General features: G+C 38.9%; 1 protein-coding gene across 2 annotated transcripts in view; it reads left to right on the forward strand.

Annotated features, from left to right (window-relative positions):
* nrg3a (neuregulin 3a) overlaps window positions 1-20,593 on the forward strand; it is a 360,904-nt gene that overhangs the window by 297,931 nt on the left and 42,380 nt on the right. The window lies entirely within an intron of this gene.

Below are 20,593 nucleotides of genomic sequence, written 5' to 3' on the forward strand. Positions count from 1 at the left end.
AAAAATGAGAAGACAGTATGGGTAAAGTATATTTAGATGGTGGCTGTAAATTCTCAGCAGAGCTCTGTCCTCTACACGAGCTTGCCAAGTTTTGCAAACTGTCTGATGGTGTTGCTTGCTGCATGACAAAATAACCTCCTTGCAGGGAGACAAGGTGATGCAGGACATAGCGGAAATGTGTTTATCCATTTCACTTTCTCATTGAAAATATCCAGCAGATTATTTCGAGGCAGGTAGATTCAGTGCTGATATTTTGTGGAGGAGTTCACCTGCACACACGTGAAGTTTCTTTTTTCAGAGCCCAAAGTGGGAGTGTCATTTATAGCATGGCTGCTTGGGTCCAGGTCCTCAGCAGGGCGTTGGCAGTTCACTGCTAATAGCCTTCGCCTGTCAGCTCCTAATGAAACACACGAATATAGACAGGGGTTAATTAGCTGCAGGTGTGCCTCATTGACCACTCGGGCCAATCCTGGCTCACTTGAATCTCATCCATTTCTCAGTCTCCACCTGGTTCACCACAAAGCACAGCACATTAGAACACACCGCCTGTTAAACTGCTTTCAAGAACCACAGAAATGTCACAGAACAGGATTAACATGGCTGCTGTTCCTGTGGGCTGCGGCTGGTGAAGGTAATGAAAGAATAATATAGTAGAGCTCACATTACTGGGCCATATCATTAGACACAATTAACGGGGAATTAATTTAGAAGAGAGGTAAAGTCTGAAAGTATCGATTTGCACATGAGTGATGGCCTGATCAGTTAATCGCATGCGTTACGCTCGGTATCTAACATTAGAATCAACAGTAATCGCTGAATCTCTCTTTTTATTTCCCTCTGCTTACAATGACAGAAAGCATTCTGCATTCATCTCCTTTTAAATGGGCAGAAAACACATGAAGCTTTATTGTCCTCTAACTTTATATTCCTCCCTTTGTGGGTGAACTCTGTGGCAAATGCAAAATCGACTACTGCAGTGAAGCTTAATGGATACTGATTGCTGAGCCCAATTTATCTTCCGCCAGTCTATTGCTATGGACAGGGATGGCAAGCAGTAAAAAAAGTGGAGGGACATTCTGTAGTCGACACATATCACAACATATTTACACATTTAATAAGCCACTCATAGAAAAGCAGATTTTCTGCTCTCAGTGAGTCTGCTGTCATCACTAAGAAACACGACGGTCATAAAAACTAGAGAAACTCTATGTGATGGTTTCTTGGTTTATACCTTTGGTATCCTGTGGCAGCACACGGGTAATGTCTGATGTCTGTCTGACAATGATTCAGATCTCTGCCTCAGATGAAATAATTTATTTGGAGAACCAAATTCATGGCGTGATCCATTCTTAATGAATTTGAAAACAGTTCTTCCTGATGAAAACTGGCAAATAAGACTAGAAAAGCATTCTGTAAATGCAAATCCATTATACTGCAAAATTTAATCCAAAGACTATCCATCAACCCTCTGCAATTTTCTCTTTTTCTCTTTTTGCAAAGCAATCCAGTGGTGTGGACTGGATGCTTTGGCAGGCCATATCTCGCCTACAGGCTATATTTCTGGCTCCTCTGCTATAGAAACTAGAAGATATGAGACTCCAAAAATATCATTAATAACCAGCTATGTTTATGCCATCGAGTCTTCTATCCTAATAACCAAAAAGGTAATACTACGTTCAGAGATGGGCAGTAACGCGTTACTTGTAACGCGTTACTGTAATCTGATTACTTTTTTCAAGTAACGAGTAAAGTAAGGGATTACTATTGCAAAATCAGTAATTAGATTACCGTTACTTTCCCGTAGGAACGCTGCGTTACTAAAACCGTGATTTTTTTTGCTAGAATGTCTCATGACAGTGACGTAAGCAAGTGCGACGTTGGTGACAGCAGCTGTGTGCAGATCAACAATGGATAATATATCGAGTGCGGGAGAGAGTATGAGCGTGCAGCGTTTAAAGTGTGGAAGTACTGACCTTACTTTGAGTTTGATTCCATAAAAAGTGACAAAAACATTAGCGTCCATCGTGCGTGGGAAGAAAACTTCTTTTTACAGCGAAAAAAACCCCTAAACTTCCGAGCAAGCACCGAGTAGCTACGACGTGATGGGAAACTCACAGAGACACTCGCGCGGATTCTTCAACTGACCGCAGCACACCTGCACCAGGGTAACCCTCCGCCTACCCTGCTCCTGCTTTACAGGTGAAAATAGAGCAAAAGGACCGCTGAGTCTTTGACTTTATTTATTTTCTGCTGTGTTTTACTTGCATCTGTTTGAAAGAGTGAGTGAAAACACAAAAAATATTTTATTTTATGTGCTGGAATGTGTAGAAAATAGGTTTAAATGTTAAACTAATTTATTCAATTCAGAGAATGTTGCATATAATTAAATGTTTTGCTTGATGCATAAAGTTAAAAGATTAAAACTGATAAAACAAGTTAAAAAAAGAGACTTTTCCATTTGATTACATTTTGTATGATGGATTATGTAGAAAAAGTAGAATTGGGCTGAAAGATCTATCACTTTATCACCTCTTCAGGTTGTAAATCGTGTTTTTAAAAAGTAACTAAGTAACTAAGTAACTAAGTAATTAATTACTCTTGAAAATAAGTAATCAGTAAAGTAACGGGATTACTTTTTTGGGGGAGTAATCAGTAATTAGTTACTGATTACTTTTTTCAAGTAACTTGACCAACACTGACTACGTTCTCAACGATACCGCCAAAAGGACTAATGCAACTTTCAAAAATCATTGCTCAAAAATATGCAAGACATTCAGGATGTGACAGTGCTGCAGTAAAGGTTCGATTCGTTTTAAGAAGGGGATCGAGTTCATTGTTTTGGTAAAATTAAGTACTCTAAGTAAATTAGAGGGCGCGCTTTGTCATAGTTTGCCATAATTACTAGAGCTACCTAAGGGGGTTGTTCCTAGAGTGTGAGTTGAAATGACTGACAGAGCCAGGAGAGGTCACTTGACAATACATATATGATAAGCTGCTTATACAAAGGACCTCTGGGAGTATTTTTGTTTATTTTGTGTTTTTAAACAAAATAATTACCTAATTTGTAATAATGATAGAATTCCCCATATACAGTGTGTATGAGTGTGATAATGGCAGAAAAGTACCTGTTTAATTCACTTACTATTAATATTAAGACAAGTAGCTGTGTGTGTGTGTGTGTGTGTGTGTGTGTGTGTGTGTAATAAACCAGACAGCTTTGGTGATTTTAAACAACTGTCTCATCTAAAGCCTTCCTAGCTGCCGCAGTGATTTAAACGATTATGACAACTTTCCACAAATGCAGGTGGAGAACGTGCTAATGGTGAGCAGACCTCTGTGATGGAACAGTTGGATGAGGGAGATAGTAGAACAAAATTACTTGAAATTGGCCTCTCCAAATGGCTTTTTAATGCTCCTTTTTGAAAGCTTTACCGCTTAACAACTGAGGTTGGTGTCATTTTCTGTCAGCGGGATCCTGTTTGTTTCAACAATTTGAATCTCACTTTTTTGCCGTCACTTACACAGAATCTTTGAATGCTTCTCCCTGCCTATGATTAATCAATAGTACGAGGTATCACTAAGTGCAGTTCACATTATGTACGACCAAATGTACCAAGAATAATTAAGGCCAAGCCCAATTGATTTGCTTTGGCTTATTTATGAGGGAGAACAGAAATGCAGCTCTCTCATGTAACTCGGCCTCTAATTGAATCTAAGAAGTTTAAGTCAATTCTAGTTGGTAATTTCTGTTTATGTGAAAATTTAAAAACTAAATGCAGAAATGCAGTAAGTTATTCATACTTATATTTTTCAGACCAGTTTTGCAATCATGTGCATCTTTATTATTTTTCATTTTAAGTAGTTTCTGGGTCAAATTTTGTGTTTTTAGAGTCAAATTTGATTACACTTTCAATGATAGGAATTGCAAGAAGCATGATAAAGTGTTTTTACATAGCATAATGTTGCTGTTTAAATACATTTACCACCATTGATTTGGCCATAGTAAAAAATAAATCCCTACTATGCTGTATATATATATATGACTGGTTTCCCAGTTTGCTTCACTTTTGTATCCCTGGAACAAAACTGCTCCATTTCATCAGTTAAAAATAATAGAGAAACTGAACGTGTAACTAACTGAAGTATGCACCCTAATAAAAAGCCAAAGAAATAACATTAGAGTTGCTGTTCGCTTCTATGGACAAACAATGGACTCCTCATTTAAAGTTATCTGCTCTAAATTGGAGCCACTTTCTTTCTCACTATATTCCTCTTTGTTTCTGTCTTATTCCCTCTTTCGTTCTGATTATAAGACTGAATTCATTACACCCTTTCTGCTTAGCATGAATGAAGATTAGCTCATGGGTATATTAAGATGTGCTTCCTGCTTTTTGCTTCACCTGGATGTGGCTCTTGTAGTCATTAAACTACCAAGAACAAAAGGACTGATCGGGGATCAGTGCACAGGTCATATGGCCATATTAAAATGCACTGCAACAAAAGGCAGAATGATACTAAATGGCAAGTGGGAATAAAAGTAACTTCTGTTATCCCAAGATTTTTTACCCTCCTTCCTTGTATCCTTATATCATTTTAATACAAATCTGTTAACCTTTGAACGCACAACTTGAGGATGTACCATTATAAGATAATAGCCTCTAAGTGTAAAAAGTTGGAGACTTTCCTCTTCTCAGCAGTTAAAGTTCTACTCATTTGCTGCACAGGCAATATTAGCAGTATTGTAACACTGATGGTACTAAATTACTTACTTTTGGTTTGATGGTTATGCTTCAGTTCAGTTGTATTTAGTTATAAACCTGGACTATTGTTGAGCTAACTTTTGCTTTTCCAGGTTTCCTATTACATTAACTTCCATTAGCTCATGTTGCAGCCTTCTATATATCTATATTTTCAACTGGCAAAGTAATTGGAATATCAATTACTGGGAGGGATTGCTGGGACCGTTGACATACTAGTCAGCTCACTTAAATCGTTTAAATAGCTGGATAAAATCAGACACGCCTGAACAATTAGGATGCCTGGATCCAAGTTCAGTTTGAAACACTGGGAGTCAAAATAAATGTTTGGCTTAGGTGGTCGAGTGAGTGGTCCAAAGGTTTGATCCCTAGACCCCAGACCCTCCAGTAACTCATCTACTTGAGCAAGACTAAAGAAATTTGCTCTAGCTGGTTGGCCAGTAGCTTGGACAGCAGCTGTGGCTTTAGAGATAGTGCAGGTCAGAAGATTGATGGATCAGTCCCTGGCTTCTCCAGTCCGTGAGTATGAGTGGAGTTTGCCAGAATACTGAACCCTGCATCCAGCTTTCTGTATGAATGGCTGAATGTGGCTTTGTGCTAAAACCTTTTTTGTATTCCAAAGGAAAAACAAGTGTTATCTAAAGGCCAGACCATTTACGTGTGTGTGGAAATCTGAATGATGTAAGTGCACACTTTTATTATTTGCTCCCAAATGGAAATTTCATGGACAAAAATCCCTCATGAATCCAAAGGCTTCACCAACTTCCTGAAGAGCTATACTATCTACCTTCCGTATAAGCAGCCTCTCACATAGTTTGGATCAGCATATCTTAAAAAGCCCAAGTGGAGAGTAGTGGAATTGGTTATTTATCTGCCATTTCAACTTATTTCTGGGTAATGAAATAGAGAGTGAAAGAGATGATAGACATAGAGAGAGAGGGGGGGTGACAGTCACGAAACTCTATGTGACTTAAGTGTATGACATGTGCCTTGCCCTGCTGAATCATGGCTTGCCCTCTGTCTGTCTCCATCCCACTCTCTTCCACCTTCTCCTGTTCCTTCCCTTCTCTTTCTCTCACTCTTGCTCTCGCTCACTATGCCCTTAAAACTTAAACTCTCCCTATCACTTACCAGAACTACCCAAACTCACTTTTGACATCTCTTGCCTGCGTCTTTCATCCTCCTCCACCCCTGCCTCCTCCTTTATTTCAGTGCTTGTGGGAACTGCTTACTCTTCCCTACCTCCTCCTCTCTTACTCATTCATCCCTGTGATGCCTGCCAGCGAGCCACCCTCTTCTTATTCCTTCCTTATAGTTTCCAAAAACACTTACCAACCTTGCATTGCTACATCTAAAGACTGGCTAACTCACTTGCTCCTTTCACTTTTCTACAACTGTGATTTAATCAGCACACATGATAACTTTTTAAAGGTGTTGATTTTAATTTAATATCTGCAAAGATTATAATTTATGGTACAGATTGAGTCTTCAAAAATTATATTTTTTGTTTGGTTTGAGTTTTAATTGGTATGTTTATTTTTTTGTTGCCATCCTTGCACTCCAAGTCTCTTGATGAGAGTGCAAATAAAAGCTTGGATTATTTAAGACAACAGTACACGCTTGTAAATTCACTGAGGGGAAATATAGCTCATATTTCTGCCATTTAAAATTGTGTGATGTTTAATAGTGATAAATTACAGAATAATTAGGGAACGGCAATTTACATGGTGACTAATTGGCATATAATATCATATCAAAATAAAATTAATCTCTTTGACAGGTTTTCAGCAGCCTGGATGCTGATGCAATGGGAGCTAAATTTGAATTCCTCACAAATCTTTCATAATAAAAAAGAAATATCGTCAGTTTTGTGAGTTATACTAGGACAAAGTTAACTTGAAAGCCAACTCATTAATTTGAAAGTCTGAGGAGAGGTCGTTCAGAGATACTTACCTTTGAAGTTTTTTATTTTTAACACCATAGAGAATATGTAACCCCAATTCCAAAAAAAGTTGGGATTGTGGAAGTGGAAACAAAAACAGAATGCAATGACTTGCAAATCTCATAAACTCATATTTTATTCACAATAAAATATAAGAAATGCATCCAATGTTTAAACATCACATTTCATGACAAATATTCGCTCATTTTGAATTGATGGCGGCAAAATGTCTCAAAAAATTTGGGATTAACTAGCAACAGGTGAGTAATATGATTACAAATGAAACAAGCATGTGAGAGAGGAGAGTTTGTGACAGCGGTTTATCAATCTGTAAAAAAAAACTGCACCTACAGTTCGCTCAGCCATGCAATGTGGTCATATGATCCAGAAACACAGCCTTCTTCTCTGGACCAAAGCCTAATGGACTGAGGAAAAGTGGACAACTGTCATCTGTAGTCACAAAACAGAATGTGAAATTCTTCTGTAAAAACATGGCTGGACTAAAGAGAAGAGAGACCATCCAGCTTGTTTTCAGTTGCCAGCTTGCACATATGGATACTGCAATTATTACAACAGCATGACATCATAGAAGAGTCTCCATCCCGAATTTCTTGAGGTCCAGAAGTTTCACCTGTTGAAAACATTTGTGGCATCATTCAATTTGATTTATTTATGTAGCGCCTCAAAGCATTTTATAATATGAAGAGAAAAATATGACAAAGAAAAAACAAGACTGTTGAGCAGGTAGAATTCCATATCAGACAACAATGGGACAACATTCCTCTCCCAAAAGTCCAGCAGCTGATCTCTTTAGATCCCAAACATTTATGGACTGTTGTTAAAAGAAGCGAGGATGCTACAGAGGGGTAAATATGGCCCCATTCCAACTTTGAGACATGTTGTTACCGTCAAATTCAAAGATGAGCTAGTTTTTTAAATGTCTAAGTTTAAACCTCGGATGCTTTATTTCTTCTGTTGTAAATAAAATCTGGATTTACAAGAATTTAAAACCATTGTGCTGCATTTTTATTTGCATTTTAGACAGCACCCGAATTTCTCTGTGATATGGGTGGTAATAATTTAAATTGACACCACAACCACAACTCTAAATCTTCTTCTTTGTTTCACACCTTATATGCCTCACCCTCTGAACCAGACAGCCCAAGCGGATCAAGTCTGTGAAAGAACACATCACAGTTTTAAAATGACTTTTAACAGTCACACAAAAAGAAATCCAATCTCAAGGAAGCAGAGGGATCGATTTTTTTGTACCGTCACGAGCCTCAATAAAACCAGAATGCAACACATTACATCATGCTTTTTTGAATAACAGACCCAAATCATCAACTCTTTTTCTAGAGCTATAATTCTCTTCCTTTTAATGTTCCACTTCCATAACCTGTGGAGTCACTCCTTCCACCTACACTTTCAGCCCGCAGCTGAATAGGTTATTTTCCTAGCCTTATTGGGAAAGGAACTATGAAAAAGAACAAGCAAGGATACATGTGGATGAAAGGGGAAAACATCAAAGAGATAAATCACACAAAAAATTACAAAATAACAGGAAATATCATCCGTTGAAGACAAATGGCAGTAAACAATATATAAAGGGTACATGGTGTTATGGAATATTTAAAAGTGAATCTTCAAACATGTAATTCAAGGGTTGGATTTGTACATTATAATCTGGGGGCTAGAGAGGAAGATGCGTTGTCAGTGATGCGACCCCAGTGATGACTGACAGCTCCCTGTAGGCGTTCCCGCGGTGACTCAGAAGTTTTGCTGACTATTTATGTCTTCATTTTGATGAGTTGAACAGCACAGATGATGCACAGCGGCCTTAACAGATTGGACCAATTACTGAGTGTCTAAATAATACAAAGTCCCATCACCATGCGAAATGTTCAAACTTTGGATTAAACAGCATTTTTTGACATTTAGAATTTGTCCTGTAGTGAAGGAAGGATGTGCATAACTTTTTCTCCAGCTTTCATAAACAGTTCTCTTTGTGAATACACTTCAGGCCCATTTAACTTCAAGGCTTTCAAAAAACATCCCTGGTGTACAATTTGTCCTTCTGCAACTCAAAAAGGGCTCAGTCAACCAATTTTGAGAGTGAAAGTGATTTCAACCCAAGTCCTCGCAACAAAAGTAACGTCATTTAAAAGCTGTTGTCTCCTATGGTTGGACCTCTCTGTCTCGTTTTGTGTCACTTTGTTTTAATGCTGTACGCAGGGTACAAATTTGAGGGAGGTCACTGTCGAATGAAAGCGAAGACTGCAATTCCATCAGCTAAACACAAATGCAAGGACAAAGCACTACTGTGTTTAGACTGGTGAAAAATGTGCAGTTTATAGAGAATGAGCATTCTTTATTCCCTTTACTAGCCACATTCCAGCATTAATGAAGGGATAGGGAATTATTTTTAATATATTATTCACTGAAACAAGATCTCACCTGATTTTTCTATTCATTTTGTATATTATTTGAGGTGCGTGACAAGCATTCCCAACCAAAAATAACAGTTTGGATGAGTCTGACAGTTGAAATAGTGAAGAATTTCCATCTGATACTGGTTATCTGAAGCTGCCGTGTTCTTGATCTATAGTTATTCTTTTTTATCCCTTCGTGTTTTTCTGCTTTTCCATTTCATTCACAGTGGGGCTGGAGCCTATCCCAGCTACCATAGGACAAGAGCCAGGGTACGCCCTGGACAGATCGCCAGTCTGTCACAGAGCTAACACAGAGACACGCTCACGTTCACACATGTGGGCAAATTAGAATCGCCAATTAGCCCAACCTCTCTAATGAAATGCCTTTGGCCTGTGGGAGGAGTACGCAGAGAGCACTGATGCTGACAGAACAGGAGAACAGAAATGCTCCGGCTAGACTGTAGAGGTGTGGTAACAGTGCTAACCACTCCTCCACCATGCTGCCCAACAGAAGCTTTCAAAGTAATACATTTCTCAGGAAAAGACAAGGATAGATGCTAGAAAGAAAGCAGTTTGAAAAGTTTAAAAAAAGGATATTATTTGGCTCTAAAAATGAAGCCAGTGTAGCAACTGCACAAACTGTAGTTCCCTGAGTGGCCACTAAAGGCTCCAAAAGTGACTCAAAAGCCAGCTGCAGAAATAAGCATGTTTACAGTCTGGTATAAAAGTCAGTTTTGCTCCTTATAGCACATGAGAATGAAGGTGTCATTTTTCCCCCTGTACTCAAAAATATAATATATACAGAGACACCAGTTTGCATTTTACTGAAACATAAAGGTGTGTGAGTGATTGTTGCAGGTTGTTTGTTTTATTAAGGCTTTGGCCAAGAATGCAAATTCAGAGGCATTAGAAATGCAGCTTTGCCATGCAATCGCTGGTTTCAATGTGACATACACACAGTCTGTTAGTTAAAAATCAGCTCTTGCTGAGTGAAACAGCTGTTGGGTTAATTCATGAGAGTGCTGAACTAAATGTTAAACCAAAACAGTGAGCTAAAGGATGTTAAATAGCTCGGCAGCTTTATGGGTTTTGTGATAATTCAGGTCATACAATTTGGTCAAATGAAAACGACTCAAGACTTTTGGTTTTATTGCTCAGTCGTGCATAGTTTTCGCTGAGTGTGTTTAAGGCATAAAATAAGCAACCCCAGCCCCAGCCTATTGTTTGGACCACTCTTCTTTATGGATGCAGAGCAGACTGCTCAGATGAAAGACTTTCCGCCACTTTTGAAGATGCACATACCTTGTTACTATAGCAACCACTTTGGGTAAAAACAACAAAAGAAGAGGGGGTACGAGGCGGGGAGAACAAATGATGAAACGATAAAGCAGGTCAGTGAAAGATTGGATTTAAATTCAACAAAGACTGGAATTCAGCGGATAGTCCGCTGATGTTTAAACACCCTCCACTCACGGCCGTTAATCTGTCAGGCTGCAGCGAGCGAACAGGATGCCTCCCATCAGCCCAGGGCAGACTTGTGATCTGAAGCAATGTGTGAAAGCAATTTGAAAAAAACAAGTAAACCACTTTTAGACTGAATGCTATTATTTTCCCAGTTGCTGACAATGTTGTGTTTTAAGAGCAAGCGCTAGTCAATTCCCCTAGACTTCTATGTTAAAATGTCCAGTTTTAGCAATGACGTTAGCAGAACAAAGTCGTTTTAGAGGATTTTACATATATGTAACTTACCCATGTAAATTCTAAAACTTACGCACTGGTAGTTAAGCAATATTAACATAGCTAGTTTGGTGGTTAACCAAACCAACAACTTGTCCAAGTATGTGCTCCAGTTTTGATGACTGAAATTCTTGTAAGTTATTAATATGCCATCAATTAGCAGATATTTCACACTTTGACATCACAGTGTCTACGGATGCAGCTTGCTAACTTGCAAGTTAGCATCAGCACTCCGCCCTTTAATCTAAATGTTGTCACTTCTGAACAAAACTTTTTAAAAAGATAGCGGTGATGGTGCTAAAAAAAACAATGAATATGTCCATCTTTTATATATTTATTTATGGGGGTTGTTTTTGTTTTTGTTTTTTATTTTTTATTAAATTCAAAGTAGCTTTTTTGAAGTTTTTCTTTTCTATTAATATTACAAATATAGAATTTTATATTAAGTACATTAAAGAATAGATTTTGTGTTTACTTCTTTGCACAAGAATAGGCTTTTATCTCACAGAACGCGCATAAACACACCTGCAAAAACTTGTAAATGACATAATATTGTGTAATGCAAAGCAAGAGAGTCCCAAATTGAGAAACCCAGATTCTCTGTTGCATCACATGATTATGTGGCTTATCCATACTGAATTTCATCAAAGCTGAATAGTGGACAAGGCAGTGTCATCATTTACTTTCCCTCCAGTCCTACAGAGCCGCCATCTGTCAAATATCAATTTACTTCCTGCTCTCTAAAGAGTGCTGAGCCCTAATTGGAAATAGCATGTAACGTATTGTCTGTTCTGCACACATGGAGAGTGAAGCTATCAGTCAGTCTGAGATATGAATATGATGCACTCGCTCCCTCAAGCCCATCTGTGGAACAATTCATTTTTTTATCTGACAGAGGGAAATAAGAACGATGAAGATTGTGATATTGTGTCTACTGGAGTGCAGATGGACAAACTGCAGCATGAGTATCGTCTCTATTTAGGAAAGACCGTCGCTACTTGTTCTGGAGTAATGTCTTGTTTCCTTAATGGCACATTCTTAACGAACTGAAACAGAAAGTGCTAGATGCTAAATCTACTAAATTTACTAAGTTAATGCTAAAAATTAAAAGAACAAAGCAAAACTCCAATCTCCCTTTTGCTGACGTTGTTCTTGTGCACCCCTTACACTTTCTTTTTTAGTAAGCTCATCCACTTCTGCTTTCGCGATTTCATCATAAACTTCTAACTTGACAGTCGCTGCTTGCAGGGAGCAGACATCAACATCAATTTTCATGCTGAGGATTATCAGTCGTGATAAGAGCATGGTCTCCAGTCATGACCCAGATACTAAACAGCAGTTTTCAGTGAAAGAGTTCCCAGTGTCCAACCCCAAAGGTAGCACTCAGCTGTGGAGCGTGACCAGGGGCATACTTCCTTCGTCCCCCAGTGGCAGACTGTTAATGCTGCAGTATTATTTCCTGAAGAATCTGACACGAAATATTTGCATCACACAAATTTGTAGTTTGTGTCACTCTGCACACAGCACACTGAAAAAACTATTTTTTTCACACCGAAAAAATTCTCACCATCCTACGTTGCTACCAGATTTGATTCGTCATGACTTCACGACATGTTGTTTTTCCCAAAATGATATTCAGAGTGTGGGGTCACCATTCTGACACAGTAAAAGAAATCCAGCCCACATCACAGATGGACAAGTGCAAGTGGTCAGATCTTAAAATAGCAGCTGCACTGGAAGTGGCACAGAGCTGCTCAACATGACCTTAAAAAGAAGATAAGCCACATTGCAATCCGTTTTACATCAGCAAAGTCCCCGACCTTTGGCGAAGTATTCATAGAAGTGAAATAACCTTAAACATGTCACAAGCTCAACAATAAACATGACTGGAAATAGAGACATTTCCCTCATCAGTGGCTAAGATGTGAAGAAAATTAGGTAGTCCTGCAGATACATCCTAAAACCGTCAATTAAAGTGCCCTAATGAGTTAAATTCAGTCAGACAGTATTACAGCTTTTAATCTGCATCCATCACAAGATGAGTAACTCTAGAAGAGTTCATTTTGACTTTTTTCTCCTTTTGATTAAAAATCCTATTATCATTTTTTTTCTCTTAACTCACTTTTACTTTCACTACTTTGATAAAGGCTACATTTGTAACTGTAACTTCGGTCGTTGCTGTGCTTTTTTTGGAAGTTGAATTTCCCAGAGGAACCCACCCGAGGGATTAATAAAGTTCTATCTTATCTTATCTTATCTTATCTTATCTTATTTGGATTTTTTTTTCAACAGCAAGGACCCAACCATGGTCACCGCTTTTACGAGAGGAGAATAGACAGCCAGGCTATGCTCATCATGTTTCAGTCAGGAATAAAAGATACTCTGATTGCACTCCTCTTTTGTGTACGTGGAGTTCATGCCCCGTTATGTCCTGTGCTTAATTAATCAGCAACCCTAAATCTATTCTTTACATTATTTTAATGCCTTATGATGTATATGGTAGTGAATTCAAATTAATGCAGTCTGTAAAACAACTGTGTGTGTTTGTGTGTGTGTGTCCCTGTGGAGGTCAGCTAATCTGTCTTCCATTGTCAAGCTCACTCCAGAGGTGGAAATACACACACACACACACACACACACACACACACACACACCATCCCTGTCAACATATGAGTGCCCACAGGGAGAGGAAGTAGGGCAACATGCTGAAGACTCCCTGCCACCCACACCTGCCTACTCCTCAGGCTGCAAACACACACACACAGTGGGGAGTTTCCACTTTCTTACGTTTTTCGGGGAGGGGGGGGATGCTTGGTTTATTTTCCCAGGAGACAACAAATGAAAAGGATTAAAAGCTTGAAGGACATTGTCTCATTTTTGTTTTCAACAGCACTTGAGCAGAATTAAACGAATACATTGGTTTTTCAATTATAGAAAAAAATACTCGTCCTAATTGTGGTTTGGCAGCAGCTTTGGCTGTGTTTAAATAATACTCTTGAAAATAAGAAGCACCTGCACTGTGGCATTTTTTTTGCCTCTACTAAAAATGATTTTTATTTTATCTTAAAGCTGATTCACCTTTTATACACTGTATATATCATATTTTTGCAAAATGCTATCATTGGGAACAAAATTAGAAATGGATTTTGTCTTGTTTCTTGTTTCCTCCTCAGAATCAGTACTTTCAGCTGTCAGCCTTCATTTGCAGTTTTGACCATTTCATCAAACAAAATATTCTGGATGTCCTTCACATCCTCTTTTCCCTGTCCTCAAATATGGAAGTTGTACTTCAGCGTCTCTACGTTGTAAGATTTTTGCAAGTTGTGTTTTGTGATTTGCATCTTATCAATTGTAAGATAATATTACAAACTCAATCTAGAGATTGCAGCAATCTCTCTTTGCATTGCATTTGTTACATGTGTTATGATGATACCAGCTAGAAGTTTCTTCATTTCTGTTGTTTGGTTAGTAGGTGCAGGTTGTAGCAGCCATCACACTGAAAGCTAAAGATCAGAAAATGTATCCAATTATCTTTATATGAAAGGTTATTACAACGGTCAACTGTGAGTTTCTCTCACACTACAACAGGGGGCCAACGTTTTGGAGCCTCACAATTCTTCCACATCTGCAACATTTTTTGATTTTGTGTATTTAAGCTCCTCTCTTTGATAATGCTTCTTAGAGATTACTTTTTTTTGAATGAATGAAAAGATGTCTTGTTCCGATCAGATGTGACATCAGGTGCGGCCGTTCCTGCAGAGCATAGTATTTATTAGGGCTGGGCTATATCATACCATTCACGGTAATACCGGTGTAATTTTGGGCAACAATAGGAAAATGACATATCGTGATAGAATATGGGTAAAGCGCGCATGCGCAGTGCCTTTGTTTACATACGCACATGGCGGCGACACAGAATGAGAAGAGCGAAAGCGGATCGTTAAATGAAACAGATGAACCAGAATTGGTTTGTAAAAATGCTGCAGCTTCAGTGATGTGGAACTGGTTTAGCTTTCGTCCGTCACACAAAGCATTATTTTTGGTAGAGCATGCTAGCAGGCCGTCGCTATTACCGTGTTGTTTGGAAAATACAACATACTTAAAATCAATCCTTTGATTTTTCTGAAAATCGACAGAGCCCCTTATAATTCCGTGTGCCTTATGTATGAATTCTGGTTGTGCTTACTGACCTCGAAATGATTTTATGTCGTACACGGCGCTCGAAAATCTGTCAAATGTTTTAGTGCGACTTTGCTAAGCTACGAAGCCGCACCGCTTGATGGATTGTCGGAGCATTACAGCTATCGTAGGCAAGAGCCTCGCTGAGTGATACGTACTGTGCTTCAACATAATATTACCGTATTGTGTGTTTAACCTCTTTTTAAGTTTTGTGGATATTATACATGGTTATGCTGAGGATATGTCGGCCAGTTTCCACTGGAAATGCCTTTTGGTTAAACTGTCAGCAAGGAATTTGCATTGTTACATTTTTATATAACTTTAATGCACATAAAAAAACAGCTGCTTGTTTAAGTGAACATACATTGATGGGGTTTTTTGCACTAAAGTTGTGGAGTTGTAAAGTATTTTTTCTAGTGTCAATTATATCGTCAGTTATGTCGTTATCGCAAATTTTCAAATGTATAACGTGATAAATATTTTTGGTCATATCGCCCTGCTCTAGTATTTAACTTACAACACCTTGTGGGTTCTTCCAGCTAATGTGGTTTACAGTAGCAGAAGTGCATACATCTTGAGTATAGCCAGCCCCAGTGGGAACTAAGTCTTATATCCTGACAGTGCCGGTGCTGATATATACTCTACCAACCAAGCTATACAGAAAATGAAATCCCAAACCTTGGCAGCTTTAGTGTTAGTCTCTTCTCTTTGAGCTCCATGGGAAATTGAGTTTCCAACCCAGCAACAGCGCTTATAGCTCTACCCAAAGGGATGAAAAAGTGCAGAATTTCAAAGAACAGATCACACCATCATTTTCTTGTAGCTGTGCAGATATCAGCGAGGTCACTGATGCTAAAAATATACGTGCACGTGTGTCATTATAGAAAGAAATGGAGATTAACTGTCTACCAGAATTGCAAATAAAGAAAAACATTGTGCATTTTTTTAATAAAATCAATGAATAAATATATAAATAAACCTCTCTGATGTCAAATTGGGAATTAAAAACAGTTGCCAAATATTTGGTAAAATGCAGCTTATTCCAAAAGCTTTTACTGCACTGTTTATCTCGTTCACCTCCTCATGTCCTGCATCACAGGCTTTTTTGAAAGGAGAAATCAAGAAGGCATTGGAGAGAGGTCTCTGGGTCACCGGCAAAGTGAAAAATGATCCGCTTACATCTGTGCTAACATTGCCCGATAAGACTGGGGGCAGATTGGACAGAGATTTTCGCATTAGAAAGACCAGCTCACCCACTCTAAGATGTAGGACAGGGCCACTTAGGAGATAAAGTCACTGTCAGTGCGAGAGAAGCCATCGGTAACACCACAGACATCTGCACTTCCTTCAGATTATGTCTACTAGTCGGTGACAGGAGTTTTTCCTGTCTGTTATCCTTGTATAATATGTGGCAGTGTGAGAGTGATCATTTGAAATTGGATCTAATCAGAGGTGTCATTTTACTTGACTATTTGTGCAGTGGTTTTTTTTTCACGGAAGTCATGAACCGATTTTTAGGGATGAAATAAGAAATTCTGCTCTTTAAAAGCACAAAGTTGTAAATAAGAAACAGAAATGGTTAAAAATAACAGATCTTTTTGTATTATTTTACTACTAATGGAATCCTGCAACACTGGCCACCTTTGGTGAGAAGTTGCATCAGTAGCGATAGTTTGGAGTGGAAGCAGACGAGGCTTGGTACACGGCTGGTTAGAGCTGGCAGGAGAACCAGTGGGAAGAGCGTAGAGAAAGGCTGGCTGGTGGGCGTTGATTGGAGCAGAGAGTCAGACAGGCAGGCTTTATCCAGGAAGAGATGATGGTGGAAAGCGTGCAAGGCAATTGGCACACTGATGAGCAATGGAGAGCAACCCATGACACAGAAAGAAGGCATAACTTTGAGACAACTTGACTGCAAACTGTGACTAGAGACTACAGCTAGTTCAGCTGCAGTGTCAGTGCCATGTAGAAGGACTGAACAGGCTGAAATTTAAGGTTCAAATACTGCTGGATCTTAATGAGAGGATGAGTTTCAGATGCGCCAGTTGATTGGTCAGTTTCAGGAACTTCACCCAGACAGACACGCATGGAGAGAGGGCTTTTCTCATTTCTCTGTTCCTTGCCTTCCTGTCTCCTCTATCCTCTGTCCTCATTCACTCTGTGAATCACCTTCAAGAACGTCTCATCTCGTCAGCTCAGTCTCAGTGTCCACACTGAGTCACTGTTACAGTAAGTTATTGAGGGCTGTACCATTGTCAAAGTGTGCAAGGGCACCACAAGAAACATTTCGAGCCCTTCATGCACACTTTCGTAAGTCTGCATTTCTGCAGACTTTACCATATGCATTTACCCTCAGTTCACAGCGTTGTTACACTACTAAGGGATGCCACACAGACATTAAAAGAAAACTGTATACAAAGAAGACTCCTTGAGGGTTACAGGATGAAAGGTGACATAAAATTACAGGAATGCAGCATGTTTTATCACAAACCATGCTTGTACATTATTGTTTTTCAAGTTTTATTTAGTAAAGAAACATGACAAAAATACTAGAGAGAATGAGGTACCTGTCGTTCTCGCTATAAGAAAAGAGCTTTGAATATATTTAAAAACACATGCAGTCTCCATCCCTTTAGATAGTCAGTAAAGTGTGTAAAGCCATGTGCTAAAGTGCTCTTGGACTTCACAGCTGTATACAAAGGAGACGTTAGGTACCCTCTGTGATGCTCTTGTGCTTAGGTCTTAAGATGGATATCGGGATCGGGCTCTAAAATGTATCTGGAGACGGGAGCAATCAATAGAGAGAAGAGTTGTAAGACGAGGATATCGAGGATGACCAGGTGCACCTTGAGAAAGTCTTTTCAACCATGTCATACAAAACAGCTGTGCCAAACAGCTGGAATCTTTAAAGCATGGTGGTAGAAGGATTTTACAAATACATGTGTTTATTGTTCACTGGTTGTGTTGGTTATCAAAGGAAATCATCTCTACCCTTCAACATTTGTGGGTGTGATGACTAAAGGAAGAAAAATATATTATGTGTGCATTCTTGTCACACTGTGTCACACTGGGAATTGAATATAAACGGTTTGTTTTCATGAACACTGTCATGCTCATCTGACAGAGATCATAAATAACAGTAGTAGTCTTAAAAACCCCACAATGAACCGATTAAGAAGCTGTGCACTCCTCATTCTACACTGACACTGTCTTAAAATGACAGCTCAGAAGCAAGGATGTCTCATTTTGTTAATGCCTCCTGCCTCAAATCCTCTCTCCTCATGCCTCTTCCTTGATTTCTAGTACTGAGATGAGGACCGTATAGAAGGTATGGCAGCCATGGCAGTTTGTCCTGAAACAACAACAATAATTTCCACATTTCGACTTTTTTCTCAAAAGACATTTTCAACTCTAATCTTGAAATTTCCACTTCTGTGAAGTCGACTCTGAGGAGGCGAAAGAAGCTTGAATTGGTTTTATTAACGTGATATTTACCATCTGCATGTGTCAGCTGTATCAGCTGAGCCAGTAGCGGATGGGGGTTGGCAGCAGGATCCGCTGATCTGCTGTAACCGTGGCTGAGCTCAAGTTTGTGAATGAATTTCATCCTCAATTTATTATTCATTTCGATGAGTTCGCAGGTGTGCTGGTTGGCTGTGATATTTTTATGTGTTTAAATGTGCATTTTTCATCTAAATACACTCTGATACAGCTAATTTGTTTCTCTAATTTATACTTAAGTGCAGCATGACTGGTACAGAACTGTTTGGTTTTGAATGGATTGAGTGGTTAGAGTCAGGAAAGTACTTTGGTTAGTGTTATGAAAACAGCGTGAGCGATTTAAAGTAAATAAAAGCCAATCAAACATTGTATTTAATAAGTTCTATCAGTGCATCGTGTAACATATAAAACAGCTGAAGTTACTAGACCTGGGTTTGGTACTACTGCCAAGTCAGTACTTTGGTAGAAATCAACACTAATGACTGAAATGTTGAAAAGTTTAATTGATTTGTGTCTTATTGGTTAACATTTTCTAACTATGATTAGATAATAGAATAATTAATGAACTAATTAACTCAATTAACTAAACAAAGTTACAAAATAAATACAAATGCCTCTAATTATAAATATCCCAATGTATTACACAAAATTAAATATATATAGTTGACACTGAGGTGCCCCCTCTTATATTGACTTTGTAATTTTCTCTGTAGAGGGTGTGATTTTAAGGGGGTGCAAGTATTGCATTGTGTACTTTAGAGCAGCGGTCCCCAATCACGGACCGTGGTTTTTGCGCCACGGACCGGTTTATGCCCGACAATATTTTCACAGACCGGCCTTTAAGGTGTCGCGGATAAATACAACAAAATAAAACTAGTACCGGTACCGAAAAAAAGAAGATTTATTCATAACACATGTGAAAAGACCCAGGAAAACTGAGTTAATGATAAAAACGATAACAAAATAACGCTGAAAACCGATAAAAACCCTGAAAACCATACATTTCACACCTGAGCCTCAACTCTCGCGGCCCGGTACCAAACGACTCACGGACCCGAGGCCCGGGAGTTGGGGACCGCTGCTTTAGAGGGACCAATTGTAAAGCCAGATCCCAACAGGCAGGAAAGATTTAAGTCACACTTTTCTATATTTGTGATCGCAATTTGGTGAAGACAAAATGTGTTTGTTCAGAGTCAAAACTAGACAGTTTTAGGCTGTGGATGAACACTGATAGTGATTTTTTTTCTCTCTTCTTTGTAACGAGTGGATTCTATTGGTGGCCTTGAAGCCTTTTTCCAGCATCTGTCGATTTTACTTGTGTCTGCAGAAATGTCAAGGTCAGAAATCTGAGCTGTAGGTAAAAGATTAGAAAGCATTTTATCTGAATGAAGTGATGAAGAAAATATTAGTCTGGAAGGAAAGCCTGAGAGCTGGAACAGTGTGAGCTGTAGTAGTTCTGCTAAGATCTCTGCTTGGTTTGGTTCTCATTGGTACAAAATGACAGTAAATAACACCACTTACATGTGAGGCTACTGAAGTGTTCTTTCTCCACCGAGTAAACCGAGTAAAGTATAAAATGATACTGACAGATTCAAATCTCTGAGCCAAGTTTATCGCTTAGGATCCCAGTTACTGTGATTCCTTTGGTCTGTGGTTTGATCCGATTTGACTGACAGGGTGCAGGAAACACAAGCAAAGCCCACAATACTGTCATCAGACATCTGTTCAAATGTTAATAATTCTTGATTTGTGCATGGGAGAGGATATAACAACTTTTTCAAACAACTGCGGTGTTCATAGCGTGAACCCGACTGAAAGAGTTCTGGGCCTTTAAGCACGAGGTTAGTTCAGATCCAGCATTATTATCTCTGAGGGTCCTCACGCATGTGTCATTTATTGTGTAATTTTACTAACATGTGTCTTCTGACCTCTTGTGACAACAGATGACTTACACACATAACACACAATGCTATTGTACGCAATTCTTAATAAAAGCTGTTTTCTTTTCTCTCTCTCTCTCCTTCTTCCGTCCTGCTGCGTGAAACAAC

Source organism: Aulonocara stuartgranti, assembly GCF_965226115.1.
Source record: "Aulonocara stuartgranti genome assembly, chromosome: 13".
NCBI lineage: Eukaryota > Metazoa > Chordata > Actinopteri > Cichliformes > Cichlidae > Aulonocara > Aulonocara stuartgranti.